The sequence below is a fragment of the Vombatus ursinus genome, unplaced genomic scaffold (assembly GCF_900497805.2).
Source record: "Vombatus ursinus unplaced genomic scaffold, bare-nosed wombat genome assembly UNPS02014779.1, whole genome shotgun sequence".
Lineage (NCBI taxonomy): Eukaryota > Metazoa > Chordata > Mammalia > Diprotodontia > Vombatidae > Vombatus > Vombatus ursinus.
In genome coordinates, this window is record NW_020954557.1 from 37,395,723 (window position 1) to 37,411,025 (window position 15,303).

Consider the following 15,303-nt stretch of genomic DNA (forward strand, 5'->3'; position numbering starts at 1 on the left):
TCTCCAGGGCTACAGATATATCCTAAGTGCTCTACTCTGGCCATCCTACTAGTGAAGAATTTTTCTGAAGTAAGTGAGGATTGTCCTCAGAAGAGAGACATATAATATAGTTGGTTGCTGGGCCTGTAGATGAAGACTTTCCAACTTGCTGTTAATACCAGTCAGAAACTGTACTGGGCTGACTTGGCTTTGAAGAACGCAGGGTCATCCCTACCCATGGTACCCATGCCTCTTAAGAGGCAGGAGAGTGATGCTTGAGAGAAGGAAGGAAGACACACAGACAAAGTGAAATCCATCTGCAAACTACTACATTACTAAAGAAGTTGTGACTAATAACAAAAAGCCGAAGATTCCTGTAAAAGTCAATCAATCAAAAAGCATTTATTAAGCACTGTGCTCCAGCCATTATGCTAGGCATTGGAGACATAAAGAAAAGCTTATCTTCTAGGGAGGACTACAAAATATATTTAAATCAGTACCTACGAGAAAACTTCAGAGTAGATGAAAGGTAACCGTGGTGGATACAGAAGGCAAAAGTAGCTGAGCCCTAGCTTAATGGTGGGAAGTTTAGAAGGACACATCTTTTATAGAATGGGAAAAAATATATACTTTTCCTATAAGATGAAAGCACACTGTACCTGTGTTTTTCTTTATTCAAGTTTCACACAACTTAAAAACTATTGCAGAGATGTATTTTGATTTTCTTAAGAAGAATTACTCTAAAGAAAGAAAATGGGGTTAAAACAGAAGAAAAATGGTCAAGTCCATTTACTTTTGTGAATGTTTAAAAGAAATATAGCAAAAAAACTACACAGTGAAATGTTTTGTTTTGATCCCCCCCCCCATTTTATACAAGGTCATTTTCAAGAGTGGTTCTAAGGAGATTCTTTAAAGATTTTATTTTTTTCCCTAAGGAGTTCTTTAAGGCAAGAAAAATACAACAATGAATGGGGTTAGCACTGAAAATATTACTTGGGCATTTAGAAATTTACTTTCAGTTTCGGCTATGATGACAAAATGTCCTTTGCAATCTTCCATCATAAATAGCCTGTCTCAGTCGTTCTCAGCTTCATTCCTTTCCCTTTCCAAACTTGACATCACTTTTGAGCTCACATGACAGACTTGGCACAATCCCATATAGTCCTCTCTAGCCACATGGCATAGTGTCTTCATGGTACTGAGAGGAGCCTGGTACATGTAATGGAGATCACTGGTGTACTCTTCCTCTTCTTCCTACTTTTCTTTGGGTGCCTGTGATCAGGTGACCATTGCCTGACAGCCCAGCACCATTCTTTTCATGCTCCTGGTTCTGTTCGGCTAATAATGCCCCGTCGCCTCGCACCGTCAAGAACAAACTAATCAAGCATTAATGAGAACATCAGGCTCTTTATTAAATAAGAAAAAATTGCTCCTGCCAACCAATGACTACAGCACTGACTGCTTGAACTGGTTTTCTTTCATTTTTCTTCCTTTTTTTCTCCTTAACCCATTTGCTTCCCTTAAAATAAGAATACGAAATGCAAACTTCAGTTTTCTTTCCTGTTAAAGTTTTTCTCCCCCCTTTAAACAGTCCCACATTTGGGACATTTAAGAGAAAGGTCTACATAAGCATGCTTAGAATCTTTGAGTCAATACAATCAGTGGGGCTGTTGTTTTATTTGAAAGACAGGTACAGTGGAAAGAGTACTGGATTTGGAGACGTAAGATCTGTGTTCACATCCTGACTGTGCTCCTCAATGCCTATTTGACCTCTGGGTAAGCTGCTTTCCCTTTCTGGGCCTCAGTCTCCTCATTTGTAAAATGAAGGTGTTTGTACTATGTACCTCTGTTGTGGGGTTTTCTTGGCAAAAATCCTGGAGTGGTTTGCCATTTCCTTCTCCAGCTCACTTTAAAGATGAGGAAACTGAGGTAAACAGGGTTAACTAATTTGCCCAGTCACATTTGAACTCAGATCTTCCTGACTGCGGGCCCAACACTCTATCCACTGTAACACCTAGCTGCCTCTAAGGTCCCTCACCACAGCAGTACAAAGATAATGTGTACATAAATGACATATTGATGTATTATTATGTATGATAATTATTTTTATATATGTAACATCTTCATTATATTAAAAATTGGAAACTAGGGAAATGGTTAAACAAATTATATTAATACCATCAAATATTATTGTGTCATAAGAAATGATGAAATGAGCATTCAGCAGGAATGGGGAAGATCTCAATAAGCTCATGCAGAGTGAAGCGAGCTGATCCAGGAGAAATATATATAATGACAACAGCACTGTAGAGCCGTGTTTGAAAGATTTTAGAACTGTGGTCAATGCAATGATTAAAGCATGAGTTCAAAAGACAAAAGTTGAAACATGCAACTCACTTCCTGCTAGAAGTATATGTAAACAATTCTATACCCTGTACAGAAGAAAGCAAGGTGGAAGGCTTCATTAAGAAACATGCTTCAAATCCAGCCTCAGCCACTTGTCACTTACTAGCTGTGTGACCCTGGGCAAGTCACTTAACCCCAATGGCCTTAAAAAAAAAAGAAACATGCTGTCCACATCCAGAAAAAGAACTATGTAGTCTGAATACAAATCAAAGCATACTACTTGCTCTTGTCTTCTTTTTTGTTGTTGTTGTTTCTTCTTTCTCATGGTTTCTTCCATTGGTTCTAATTTTTCTTTACAACATGACTAATGTGAAAATAGGTTCAATATGAATGTATATATAAAGACTATATCAAATTGCATGCTGTCTTGGGGTGGGGTAGGGGAGATATGGGGAGAAAATTTGGAATTCAAAATCTTATGGAAGTAAATGTTGAAAATTAAAACAAATTAAAAAAACTAAAAAAAAAAAGGAAGCATACATTTGAAGATACAAATATGCTATTAGTGGAGCTGTGAATTGGTCCATCCATTCTGGGTATCCCTTGGTATTAAGCAAGAAAAGTGACAAAATTGTTTCAGACACTTCAATCCAGTGACTCCACTAGCAGGCACATACTCCGAGAATATTAAAGATAAAAAGAACCACTATACAACAAAATATTCATAATAGCATTTTTGGAGGGAGCAAAGAACTAGAAATAAAGTAGGAGCCCACCAACTGTAGAATGGCTGAAAAAAAAAACTTGCAGCTTAAAACTCCATTTGCAATAAAAATTAAATCTACTTCTATTAAATTTGACAAGTGTATAATTATATAAATAAAATATACTTTCAATACTAAAAAGATAATGTAAATTATACTAAAAAGATAATGTAAACTAGAACATAGAGTATTTTTTTATCTATTAGTCTAATAAAATAACTTTTTTTTTGCCTAGAAAACATTTTCTGTTGTACTCTTAAATTTGTGCCCACTCAGCCCAGAGATTCGTGTGTATTTGTGAGAAAGTATGCCCCAAGTTATGTTGAGGGAATGTCTCCTGGCTACTCATTTTTACTATGCCATCTTGGTAAATGCTTTTCCTAAGAGCCAACTGTCTACTGACTGATAATTAAGGGCAGGCACACCAGAGGGCCTCATCAGCAATAATGTTTGTAATACAGCATCATAGGATACCCCTATAACCTGTGAGAATAATAGCTACCCTCTGGGAACCCTTCCCTATGGAAGGACAGATTGGGAGGATATCCCAGGGGGAAGAAAGTGCTATTTGTAAATAAGATTTTTTTTTTAAATTACAAAGGAAATTTTGATATTGACAGTCTAAACAGTAAGTCCTCAGGTCTAAAACAATAACCCAAGCATTTATTTATTTAGTGACAAAAGAGGATCAATCATCCATCTTTGCATAATTTCTCAATTTGATGCATGAAAGAATTATTTCTGCAGACCTCTTTTTGGCATCTAGAAGTTTAGTCCATTCAAAAAGTAAACTGTGTTGAGTTAGATCACTGCTGGCAGCAAAGCCTGGTGTTTTCATTTAGATTTCAAAGTCAATGAAGTAAATATTAAAGTAGCCTCAAGAATTTGTCAGAAGAAATTAAACTAATGAATCTCTAATCATCTTATGAGAAAATAGAGATCTGAATAACTTATAAATGCTAGCTTAAATCTTCCTACTTGTATGTAGGGGAAGGGATTATTGTTAGGGCACATGTAGAATGGGAAGGAAAGGAAGTTTTTCTAAGTCTATTTGACAATTTGTGATAACTGAAAAGACCTACGTGGTTTCTTTCATCTCTCTAGGTCCAGAAAGGTCACTTGATATAGGGGTATCTCTATTCTGGAGACAGCCTCCTACTGTAACATTCCTACGGTATTTCTGGAAACTACTACGCCTTCTCCCATGCTTACATTCCCCAATTATTTCCAGGTTTCTCTTCTTCCTTAGTCAAAAACTCATACTGAGATAAGAAACTAACCCAACACACCTGATTGGGAACTCACTTTCTCCCTATAAAACTCATGATCTTTGCTGTCTTACACGGGTACTCTGTTGTGAAGGTGACAGAAACCCAGCTAGACAACACAACAACTAAGAGTGGTGAACAGCTTCATTCAAGTGATTATGCAAAGTTCCAAGAGCAGACTCTCTGAAGGAACCATCACTGAGCCTCCCCACCCCCTTTTACTTTTCCTTTAGCCTAAAGGCAATTAGACCAGAAGTTCTCCATTGCTGTTTGTAATCTCCATTGCTGCCTTTGTCCCCAGGACAAGGATTCTCTCTGGCATTTCTTCTTAGCTCTGGTACCTTCCCTTACGTGAGATAAAATGTATGCCATGCAAAAGACCTATTACATTACACATTACTGGTCTGTTTGATTCTTTTATCAAGTCTCATAACTACTGGGAAGATCAAATCACACACTATGAAGACCTACAAGAAGGAAAAAAGAAAGACGATTTACTTTAAGGTGATTTTCAAGAATGCCCCTGAACCAGTGATGTGCTGGCGCCAGCTTGTACCAGCTCGAAAAAGCTGACTGTTAAATTATGAGTGTGAGCATTTCCATCTGAAAAATCAGTAAACACTACAAATCAGGGCTTGATTGTTCCGTTGATTGTCTAGACTTAAAAATTGATGGAATAATGTTAATAAGGAAGATTAAACTTAAAAGTGTGTCATGTCAACATTTTTTTTGGAGAACTGGTTGTTCAACATTTACCAGTACATCCCTGTCCTGAACCCTTATCTTGCGGACGGAAGAACATCACATAAAGTTACTTCTCCCAGTTGTTAAGACTCAGTTCTGCTGTGCAATATATCCTCAGTGCCTTTTGTGACAAACACAAAGCACTTGCCAGAAAGGACCCTACTTTAGTGAATCAAAAAAGGGTGACCAAAAATGCAAGGGTTGTGATCTGTGACAGCAATAGCACATTTGGCCTCTGTTATCCCCATCGTGTCCTCTATGATTTTCCAAAACCCCCGCCTTTTTAAAAAAAGTTTACAACTTCAATTTTATTGATGTCTTTTGCTTTTACATTATAGACATTTATAGACTGTGACAACAACTAAGTGGGTTCAATGCAAAATATGCTTTTCCAATCACTTTGATATCTCTTCTTGACCATCCCCTGCCTGGGATGGATTTGAAAAACACACTGAACTTAAATTATCCACAGGGCTAGGAATTTAATGTGTTTGCATCTCTCTGTCAAAAGAATATTCAGATTAATGTGAAATCAAGGCTAAAGTTAAAAGGAAAATAAGAAGTATTGTCTCAACAGCATGGGATAAATGCATTACTTTGGCAGAAAGGAAAAGAAATCTGTATTAAAAAAAAAAAAACCCTGTCACCGAAAAGAAGCAATATAGTGGTAGTGGAAAGGACACTGGGTTTGGAATAAAATACCCTGTATTCAGATCCGGCCTTTGCTATGTACTACTCACATGACTGAGAAAATCATCGCACTTTTCTGGCCCTCAATTTCCTCCCAGGTTCCTATGATGATAGCATTTAGAACTGGAAGGGGGATGACCTCTGAAGATTCTTCTAGCTCAGAATCCTGTGATTAGAGGAAGGCTGCATCTACATTTAACTCCTCCTGTTCACACTGCATCTCTTCACCTTTTTTGTCCCATCTACACATACTACAGGCATTATGAACAGTTAAGCTTCTTCACTCTGCCACACAGTTCTTTCTTTTTTTTCTTAATAAAGAATGTTTTTCAAAACTGATCTAAGTATTCCAAAGGACTTTAGTAAGAGCAAGAGTTTCCTGGATTCAATCACATAAAAACATAAGGCTAACTAACTTCTGTAACAATTAATATCTAAAATATAAACAGATCTCAAAACATACCACACAAAATATAAGGTAGTTTGAGAAGGAGATAGATAGCAGTTGTTGGGGGTCTCATAAAAAAATCTTCATGAAAACATAGATAGTCAGAACAATTTATATAACAATGACATTATAAAAACAAACAACTTTGAAAATGTTAAGAACTGTGATAATACAACAACCATTCATGGTTCCAGAAGATCAATGATGAAATACGCTATCCATTACAGATAGGTGATGGATTTAGGGTGCATAATTTATATATTATGTACATACACATATATATATATATAATATATAAATTCTTTTTGCATACAGCCATTGAGGCAATTTGTTTTGTTTGAACTTGCATATTTGTGGTAAGAATTTTTTTTCTTTTCTTTTTTCAATGGAGTGGAAAGGATGAGAGAAAATGGATTTCTGTTAATTAAAAAAATAGGTGTACATGGGGAGATGTTACAAATATGAAATGCTACATGCAATTTCAGATGAGGTTACTGTAATATTAGTTTTACTTAACTGTTTTGTTATATAAAAGACCTTTTACGACATGGGAATAACTTGTAAATATTTATAATTACACATAATACAACTTTTAAAAAAAGAAGCAGATTATGTCTGAACTATACCTTAAGGGAAGAGAGGGCTGATGAAAGCCAAGGACAGGAGAGGATGTGAATGTTAGAAAGGCGAATTGGAGTCAGGCCGTGAAAAGTAGCAAAGTTTTTACATTTCCCATTTTTGGTATGTCCACACAATCAAAAAATTATTTCAACTCTTTCTAATATAATCAAGCCCCAATTCAGCAAATGTTTTGGAAACAGATTTGTGCCAATTTTCTTTTTCTTAGCTTTAATTTGATAGTAGAACTGACTCTAGGATATTTGATCTTCTTCTTTAGAAATTCAAAGAAACTGTGTATTACTGACCTAGGAGATCTCATGAGAATAAAAGCAGAGTGATATAAGAGAGGGCAAAGTAAGGAGAAATGAAAATGAAGCTTTGACTGTCCTACTTTTTCTTCACTTGAAAATATGGATGGTATTGTGGCACGGAAAATGTTTTTAAGCCATAATCACTGGTAAGAAACAAAACAGGCAATTCAGAAAACAATTCTAACATTGCTTTTCAGGGTTCTTCTCCCTCCCCACCCCACTTCATCTTTTGAGTTGTACTAGCAAGTAATAAATTTTGCAAAATTCTTGGTTGGAGAGGAGCTGGAGAAAAACTAATGTAGAACACAAGTAATTTATACTCCTTTTTGGAAGTGTTTTCATGCCCCAAATTTTCTAGTTCTATAAGAAGGTTTTACTGAATATAAAACAGAAAGATCTTTTTGTTGACATCAATCTATAGGACAATGACCTAAAATGGGGAAAATATTTCAAGAAAAGATTTAATCAGTGTGAACTCATTCTCTTCTAATATGGTTTGCAAGTCATCTGAGCTGTAAATAGCTGTACTAAAAAAAAAAATCCATCTCCCTACAGCTAACCTTATGAGAACACAGGACAATAACCAACTAACCAACCTTATGATCAGCCTTCTCTGCACTTAGCTAGGCTAGCCCTTGTACACAGATATGTGGCCAGTCTCAAGGCCTACCTCAAGACCTCAAAGGGTAGATAGAGCCTGCCAGAAGCTTGCATTCTATTGGTTTGGCCTTCAAAAACCCAGGGTCATCTCTATACCAAGATAAGAGCTTAGAGAGGAGAAAGGACTAGGTATATAGTGCCTACCATAAGCCGGGTATCAGGCTATATTTGCTTTTTACAAATACTGTCTCATTTGATCTTCACAAGAACCCTACAAAGTGGGTGCTGTTATTATCCCTGTTTTACAGTTGAGGAAACTGAAACAGACAGTAAATGTTTGAAACCATATTTGAACTCAGGTCTTCCTGATGCCATGCCCAGCACTCTATCTGCATGCCACCAAGTGCCTATAGGTACTAGTGGCATAAATAAACATCACCAAAAGTTCTGTGGAAGTAGGTTGCTCAGGATTGTGGTCATGAGAGAGACAAAAGAATCTAAGCATTGCCATGTTTTCTTCTGAATGAAGAAGGACCCTGTAAAAGTGCCCTGAATATTTCCTAATTCAGTCGAACGTTTTCCATTTTTAACCAATGGATTTAAAAAAAAAAAAACAATAACACTCAAATTACTTGGCACAAACAAGCCAATGTCATGGAAGAAGCCAGTGACCTGAGAATTCAATCTTCCCAGTCTGGAAAGAATCACATTAGCTACACATGAGTTATTCAAACCCCAAATTTTATCATATCATTAAACACAAGCAGCTCTCCTAACAGACCGGCTAGAGAGAGTAATGCTGGATGCCTCTTGTTTATGAAAGGTCTCTCCTCTTCATTGGCACAATTGCCAGGTGTTAGTTTTGCCATCAGTTGGTTGCTTTACTCAAAGTTCTTAAAATTACCCTCAATGAACTAGTTACTCAACAGGGATCCCTAAAATTCTTTGGAAATATAATTATTCTTCCATCACTGAAGTACAGAACCAAGGATAACTATCCTCACTCAGCTGAGCTAAGCATGATTGATTTAGTCATTCTATAGCAACCACTTACTATATACCAACTATATAAAGATCACAGTACTATGATGCATGAGATTAACAAAAGAGATACTAATTTCATGAAAACACAGTCCCTCCCATGTTGGAGCTTCATACTGACGACAGGAGACATGGCACATGCCTCCCAGTTCCGTCATTTCTTAGCTGTGAACTTAAACAAATGATTTGACTTTCCTGGGCCCCTGGTTCTTCAACTATAAAATGAAGGGATTAGACTAACCTATCTCTTCCAGTTCTAAATCTATGATCCTAATATAAACAAGAAATAAGTCAAACGAAGAATGTAATAGGAAGAACATGAAAGAGGTACAAAATCCTGTGTGAGGCCTAAGTGAAGGAAGCTGATTTCCTATGGGAAGAAATCAGAAGTAGGAATTGAGTTGAGCCTTGAAGGGTGGGAAGTAGAGAGAGAAGGAGGGAGAGAGGGAGAGGGAGAGAAAAAGAAGGGAGGAGGAGAAGGAGAATAAAGGAGGAGAGAGAAACAGATAGATTGGATAGATCAGTGGAATTTATTAAGTGCTTACTATGTCCATGAAGGAGCCAGCCAACTGAGAATTTGGAACTTAAACTTTTTTTTAAATGTTAAAAAAATTGTTGTAATGTGTGATTGGGGAAAACAATAAACTATTACATAAATAGCCTGGTCAGATGTGACCTCTTTCCTCTGTGGGAAGGGTGAAGGAGAGGTAGATCAAAAGAAGGAGGCAGAGTGACTGATAAAGTTATAAATATAATCACTAAGCATCAAAGAAATTGTACCCACTCTTAGTAGGGTATACCTTTACCTAGCACACTCACGATAGTAGTCAGTCATAGTGGGGGTCTTCTTATGCTAGACTGCTAAACTGTTGAAATCAGTTCGCTTCATTTACTTCTAAGCATAACACACACTACACCTCAAAGTTTGGGAGCTACTTATGTTCCAACTGCAATCTTGGCAGAGAGCTGGCCACCCCCTACCTGAACTCCACACATGCAGAAAAAAGGGATCTAGGTGCCAGTATCTCAAACTGATGAAATATATCCTCACTGCCAAAGCAGGAGAACAATTCATACTATAATATCAATATTTTAAAAGTGAACAGTTTTGGGGCAGGTAGGTGGGCAGTGTATAGAGCACCAGCCCTGGGGTTAGGAGGAGCTGAGTTCAAATCCGGCCTCAGGCCAGATATTTGACACTTACTAGCTATGTGACCCTGGGCAAATCTCTTAACCCCAATTGCCTTGCCATACCTCCCCCCAAAAAGTGAACAGTTTTGAAAGACTTAATAATTCTGATCAATTATAATTCCAGAAGATCAATGATGAAGAATTCCTTCCTACCTCCTGATGGAGAGGGGATGGCCTAATATGCAGAATGAAATATAAATTTTTGGAAATGACCAATATGGGAATTTATTTTACTTGATTATATGTATGTTACAAGGGTTCTTACTTTATTTTGTTTTTTTTTTCCTAGAGGGGTGAGGAGTTGGGAGGGACAAAAAATAAATAAAGGATAATAAAAAATAGAGAAATATATTCCCATTCTCTCCTTTGTTTTGATATCATTAAATTTTTTTAAGTAAGTTCCTTGTGAGATTGAGCATCTCTTGCTTTAATCAAGAATCCAGTTATTAGAGTTGGATATAAACCATCATTTTAAAAAAAAGAATCTTTTTTATTGATATCTTTGCATTAAATTCAATTCCTAATATATCTATCTTCAATTCTCCTACCAGAAAGCCATATCTCACAAGAAAAATTAAAAAGAAAAAAAGATCAGCAAAACTAACCAACATATCAACCGAATGAGAGTATATGCAATCTTTGACGCCCATAATCCTCCACTTCTAAAAGGCAGGGTGCATACATCCATATCTCTTCTTTTAGGGCAAAGTTAATCATCAAAATTATATAGCATATAGGTGTAACCTGTCATTTTTTTTGGAATCATTCATTCTAAACACTATTTTGGGGGGATGATACCTATACAGCATAAGATACAAAAGAAACACTTAAGTACGATAATTTCTCACTATACAATCTTGCTGATCACAGAAAGTTAGAGCCTATATTGACAAATACTTTTTCTTGAAGCATTTTTGTTTCATGATCACACTTTAAATTCAATAACACTGGAAGGACAGAGATGGAAAAGGTTTCCTTCCTCTCTAATGAGTGGGACATGATGCCAGAGAAAGCATAAACCACCCATGGGAGGTCGAGTGGTAAGAAGTAGGGATGGGATCCATGTTTCCTCACTCCCTGGTCTTCCCACCAAGAATTATATGCTTATTTTTCACTGATAAGAGCTTTTACTTTAGGAAGTCTAATAAATAGAATGTAAACTAAGTCATCAACCATGGGTAAAATATAAGATATGAGAGGAAAGAATACAAAAGTGGGCTGTATTTAAAAATGTTGGGGAAACATCCCTAATGTCCATTTGTATCTTGACTTACTCCTTTAATAATTTTTGTTTCATTTCTTAGCCATAATATTCCTACAAAGAAAGGTATCCTATACTTGAATGAATCATTAAGTAAAATGGAAGAAGTCATTTGTCCATTTTTTAATTATTGCCTACTCAAACACTCTGGGTGATATATGACTGAGTCATGGAACACCATGATATTGGAAGAATTGAAATTACAGCTAGGTCCCAATTACTGTAAATAACAAATTACACGAAATGGTCTCATATATTCAAATTCACAATATTTGAAGTTACAGGTATGTAAAACATGGTCACTGATTCCATCTCAATGGAAATATGCATTACAAATTTGAATAATACGACAACTTCATAAGGATTCATTATTTGTACTCATCAAGACCTAGTTCTACAAGCAATCCAAAGGGCAAAGGAAATGTATATAGTGGATAAAAATATACAAAGTTGAGAAGTGGGGTAAAAAGACATTAAAGACACGTAGGACAAGAATGTAACTTAAGCAAGTCATGTGAACGATGCTATACTAGTAACCTTAATATAAGTAAAAGATCAAAGGAAATTTCCAGTGAGTCTGCTGAATCTTCCATGGAATCACATAGGAAAAGGGGTGGTGGGCCTTTAATCTTCACCAGTGGAGGGAATAACAACACCAATGAAATCACAGATCCATCTAAAGATAAGTAAGCATTGGGAAGGGGCTGTTTCATTTCAGTTTTGGGGAGGTGGTGTCGCACTGTGGAAAGAGTGCTAAATTAGAAACTGGAAAATTCAGGTTCAAATCCAAGCTTTCTGACATCTATCTGTATGACAGGCAAATACTCAGTCTTTCTGGGTCTTAATTCTTCATTTATAAAATGAAGGGTTTCAATCAGAAGGCGTCTTAGGTCCTTGATTCCCAAGGCCCAGTACCATCCCTTGTAAACAGCAAACATTTAGTACAACTGAATTGCTGAATTGATTTTATTACAACCCTGTGATGTGATGCAAGAACAGGTGACTTACTCAATAAATGCTGTTGATCATGAGCTACTTACACCAAGCTCAGCCTGTACTCACATGTATATTCCATTGTACCTCTTAGCTTCACCAATCCATAACAGCTAGTCCCATGACACACAAGCATAGCAAGTCCTAGACTTGTGCACATTACTGCTTTCCTCTCTTTGCTGCAGACCTGGCAGCAATAATTATTCTCTATCACTTCACCTCTCTGGGTCTCATTTCCCTCATTTCAAAACTGAGGGAGGTGGACTAATGATCTCTAAAGATCTCAACCTTCCTGGATACTAGTACAGAAGAGCTCTATTCCACACCAGCAAAGTCAGCACCTGACCTCCTAATGTTAGTCAAGTGAAAAGGCAGGGAAATCTAAAGGTAACAGCATCAGAAAATCTCTGGTCATATAATTCCCTGTGATGAGAAAATGAAAAGAATGGTTTAAAAACCTAGCAAAAATTCAACTCAAAGAAGAACCAAGTCCTCAGAGAATAAGCAAAACATATCTTTGCTGCAGTTATCTTATTCTGGAAATAAATTTGCAAAAAGAAACATTTTTAGAGGTATCTCAAGCCATCCATCAATCTAAAAGGCTTTTTTTCTTGTCTTTTTAGGTCAGTGACGAATCAAAAGAAAAAAAATTGGGCATCAGTTTGTGAAGTTGATTTAAATAATATTTTTACCTTCCAATCAATGCTCTGAAAGAGGTTTCTGAATATCTCAGTGCGAATGGCCTGCTGACTTAGGGTGTTTCTGAGTAGTTCATTCAGGAACCAAATAATCAGTAACCATCAGCCCCATACAACAAATCCTAACACTATGTTCTGGGACTCCTTGAACTGACTCTACTTATGTATTATTGGCTATACTTCTGCTTTAAGGAAAAAGTGTAATGGGAGTTATAGAGAGAAAGATTTTGCCCAGTAGGTAAATACTAATTTCCTAATAATCAGAACTGTTCAAAAGTCAAAGGGGGTAGTGCAGGTGCTACCTCATTGGAGATCTTAGGTGATAAATAAGCACTTGCCAGGGTTAGGAGCATAGATTTAGAACTGTAAGAAACCTCTGAGGTTATTATCTAGGCCAATTCCTTCATTTTTCAGTTAAGGAAACTGAGGCCAAGAAAGAGTAAGTGAATTGCCCGATGTCACACACCTAGTCAATGTCACGGCCAGAATCTGAACCCATGTGCTCTGATTCCAAATCAAGCACTCTGTTGTAGATGAGATTATTGTATGTGTATAACTTGGACTACCAGGCTTCTGGGATACCTTCTAACTCTTGAGATTCTCTGAATAAAATGCTTTCCTATCAAGAAGGTCAATTGGAGAAAATACACACTGAAAAATAATTTAAACAGTCACAGATTAAGCATGCTGAGAAGTCTCTCCAGATAATTTGTTTATCTAGATAACACAAAACAGTCTATTTTCTCCCTAACCTATTACTTTACTTTGGTCGTTGGCACCCCCATGGTATTGCAGATGCCATCAAAGGTTCACTACTCTAGAAAGTTTAAAGGTCATCTAGTCCAACTGTAGGTTGTAACCCCATATGGGGTCACGAAAAATTTGGCAACAGTAAAAGGTTTCTGAATGCATAATGACCAAAAATTAATTCAAAATCAAACACGTAGTGAATCCCAGGTTGTTTCTGGCAGCATTTGCCAATGTTGCATCAAGCAACTTCACTGAAGTCTTGTTCTGAATACAAAGCACACAAACTTTGCAAACAAAAACCTCTGCCTCCATTCCCAATTCAGAGCTTTTCCCATTGTACCATACATCTTCCAATACTGGATCAGAAGTCAGGAAACCTGTATCAGCAGCACTGTGTGAAGATCGACTATGAATGACTCTGCTCTTCTCAGCAACACAATGATCCAAGACAAGGACAAAGGACTCAAGAAGGGAAACACTATCCACATCCAGATAAAGAGCTGGTGGACTCTGAATGCATTTCGAAGCATATTTTTTCACTTACTTTATTCTTCCTTGTGGTTTTTTTTAATCTGTTTCCTCTTTCACAATTGTGACTAATATGGAAATATTTTTTACATGATAATACATGTATAAACTATATGAAACTGCCTACCATTTTCAGAAGATGGGAGGGGAGAAGAGAGAAGGAAGAAGAAAAACTTGGAACTCAAAATCTTCTAAAAATGAATGCTAAAAATTTTCTTGACAGGTAACTGGGGAAAAAAATACTGTAATTAAAAAGTTAGGAAACCTGGATTCTGATCTCAGATCTGTGCCCATGAGTAGCAAAATAACCTAGATGATCTCTGATATTCCTTTTACCTCTAAGGTTCTATGATTATAATTCTTCTTTCTCCCCGCCACCCTTCTTAAATTCAGGGCTTCCATAGCTTAATACTTCAAGGTCCTAGGCTTCTAAAGCCTTTTAAAGAGCTATTTGCAATGTGTAATAGAACCAAGTTGCAAAATTCTCTTCAGCAGATGTTACCGCCTTGTACTCTAATTGAAAAAATCCTTAACCTTGAGGTATGATACGCTATAACAACGATTACAGTAAGTAAGAGGGCAGTTAGATGGCACAGTAAATAAAGTGCTGGGCCTGAAGTCAAGGAGACTCATCTTCTCAAGTTCAAATCCAGCCTCAGACACTTAACAGCTGTGTGACCCCAGGCAAGTCATTTAACCCTGTTTGCCTCAGTTTCCGCATCTGTAAAATGAGACAGAGAAGAAAATGGCAAACCAGCCCAGTGTCTTGACCAAGAAAACCCCAAATGGTCACGAAGAGTCAGACATAACTGAAAAATGAATAGCAACACTATAAGTAAATTCAATGTGGCTTTACAAAGGCTACTCCTACCAATAAAAGATTTCTCATTCACATTTCATATTCTCTTACCAGGACCCCTTGTGACCACCTGTAAGGTAACTGGTGAAAATATTTGTTAGGTTCAAGATTGTAGTTCCACAGGTCAGTACCCATTCATAGGACATAAGCCAAGCTAACTGGCCTTGTTGGGGTCTAAGTCTCTGATTTAAGCCTAATCTTTGAGTTATCT

The 15,303-nt window shown here is 36.9% G+C and overlaps 1 protein-coding gene across 5 annotated transcripts in view; it reads right to left on the minus strand.

Moving 5' to 3' along the window:
* Nucleotides 1-15,303, minus strand: part of OSBPL6 (oxysterol binding protein like 6) — a 257,856-nt gene that overhangs the window by 130,473 nt on the left and 112,080 nt on the right. The window contains exon 1 of one of the 5 annotated variants that reach the window (XM_027866188.1): nucleotides 14,051-14,126. The exons of the other annotated variants lie outside the window; for them this stretch is intronic. The gene's annotated coding sequence lies outside the window, so the exon portion shown is untranslated. Of the gene's footprint in view, nucleotides 1-14,050; nucleotides 14,127-15,303 lie in introns of those variants that run through there. 5 annotated transcript variants of the gene reach the window in all.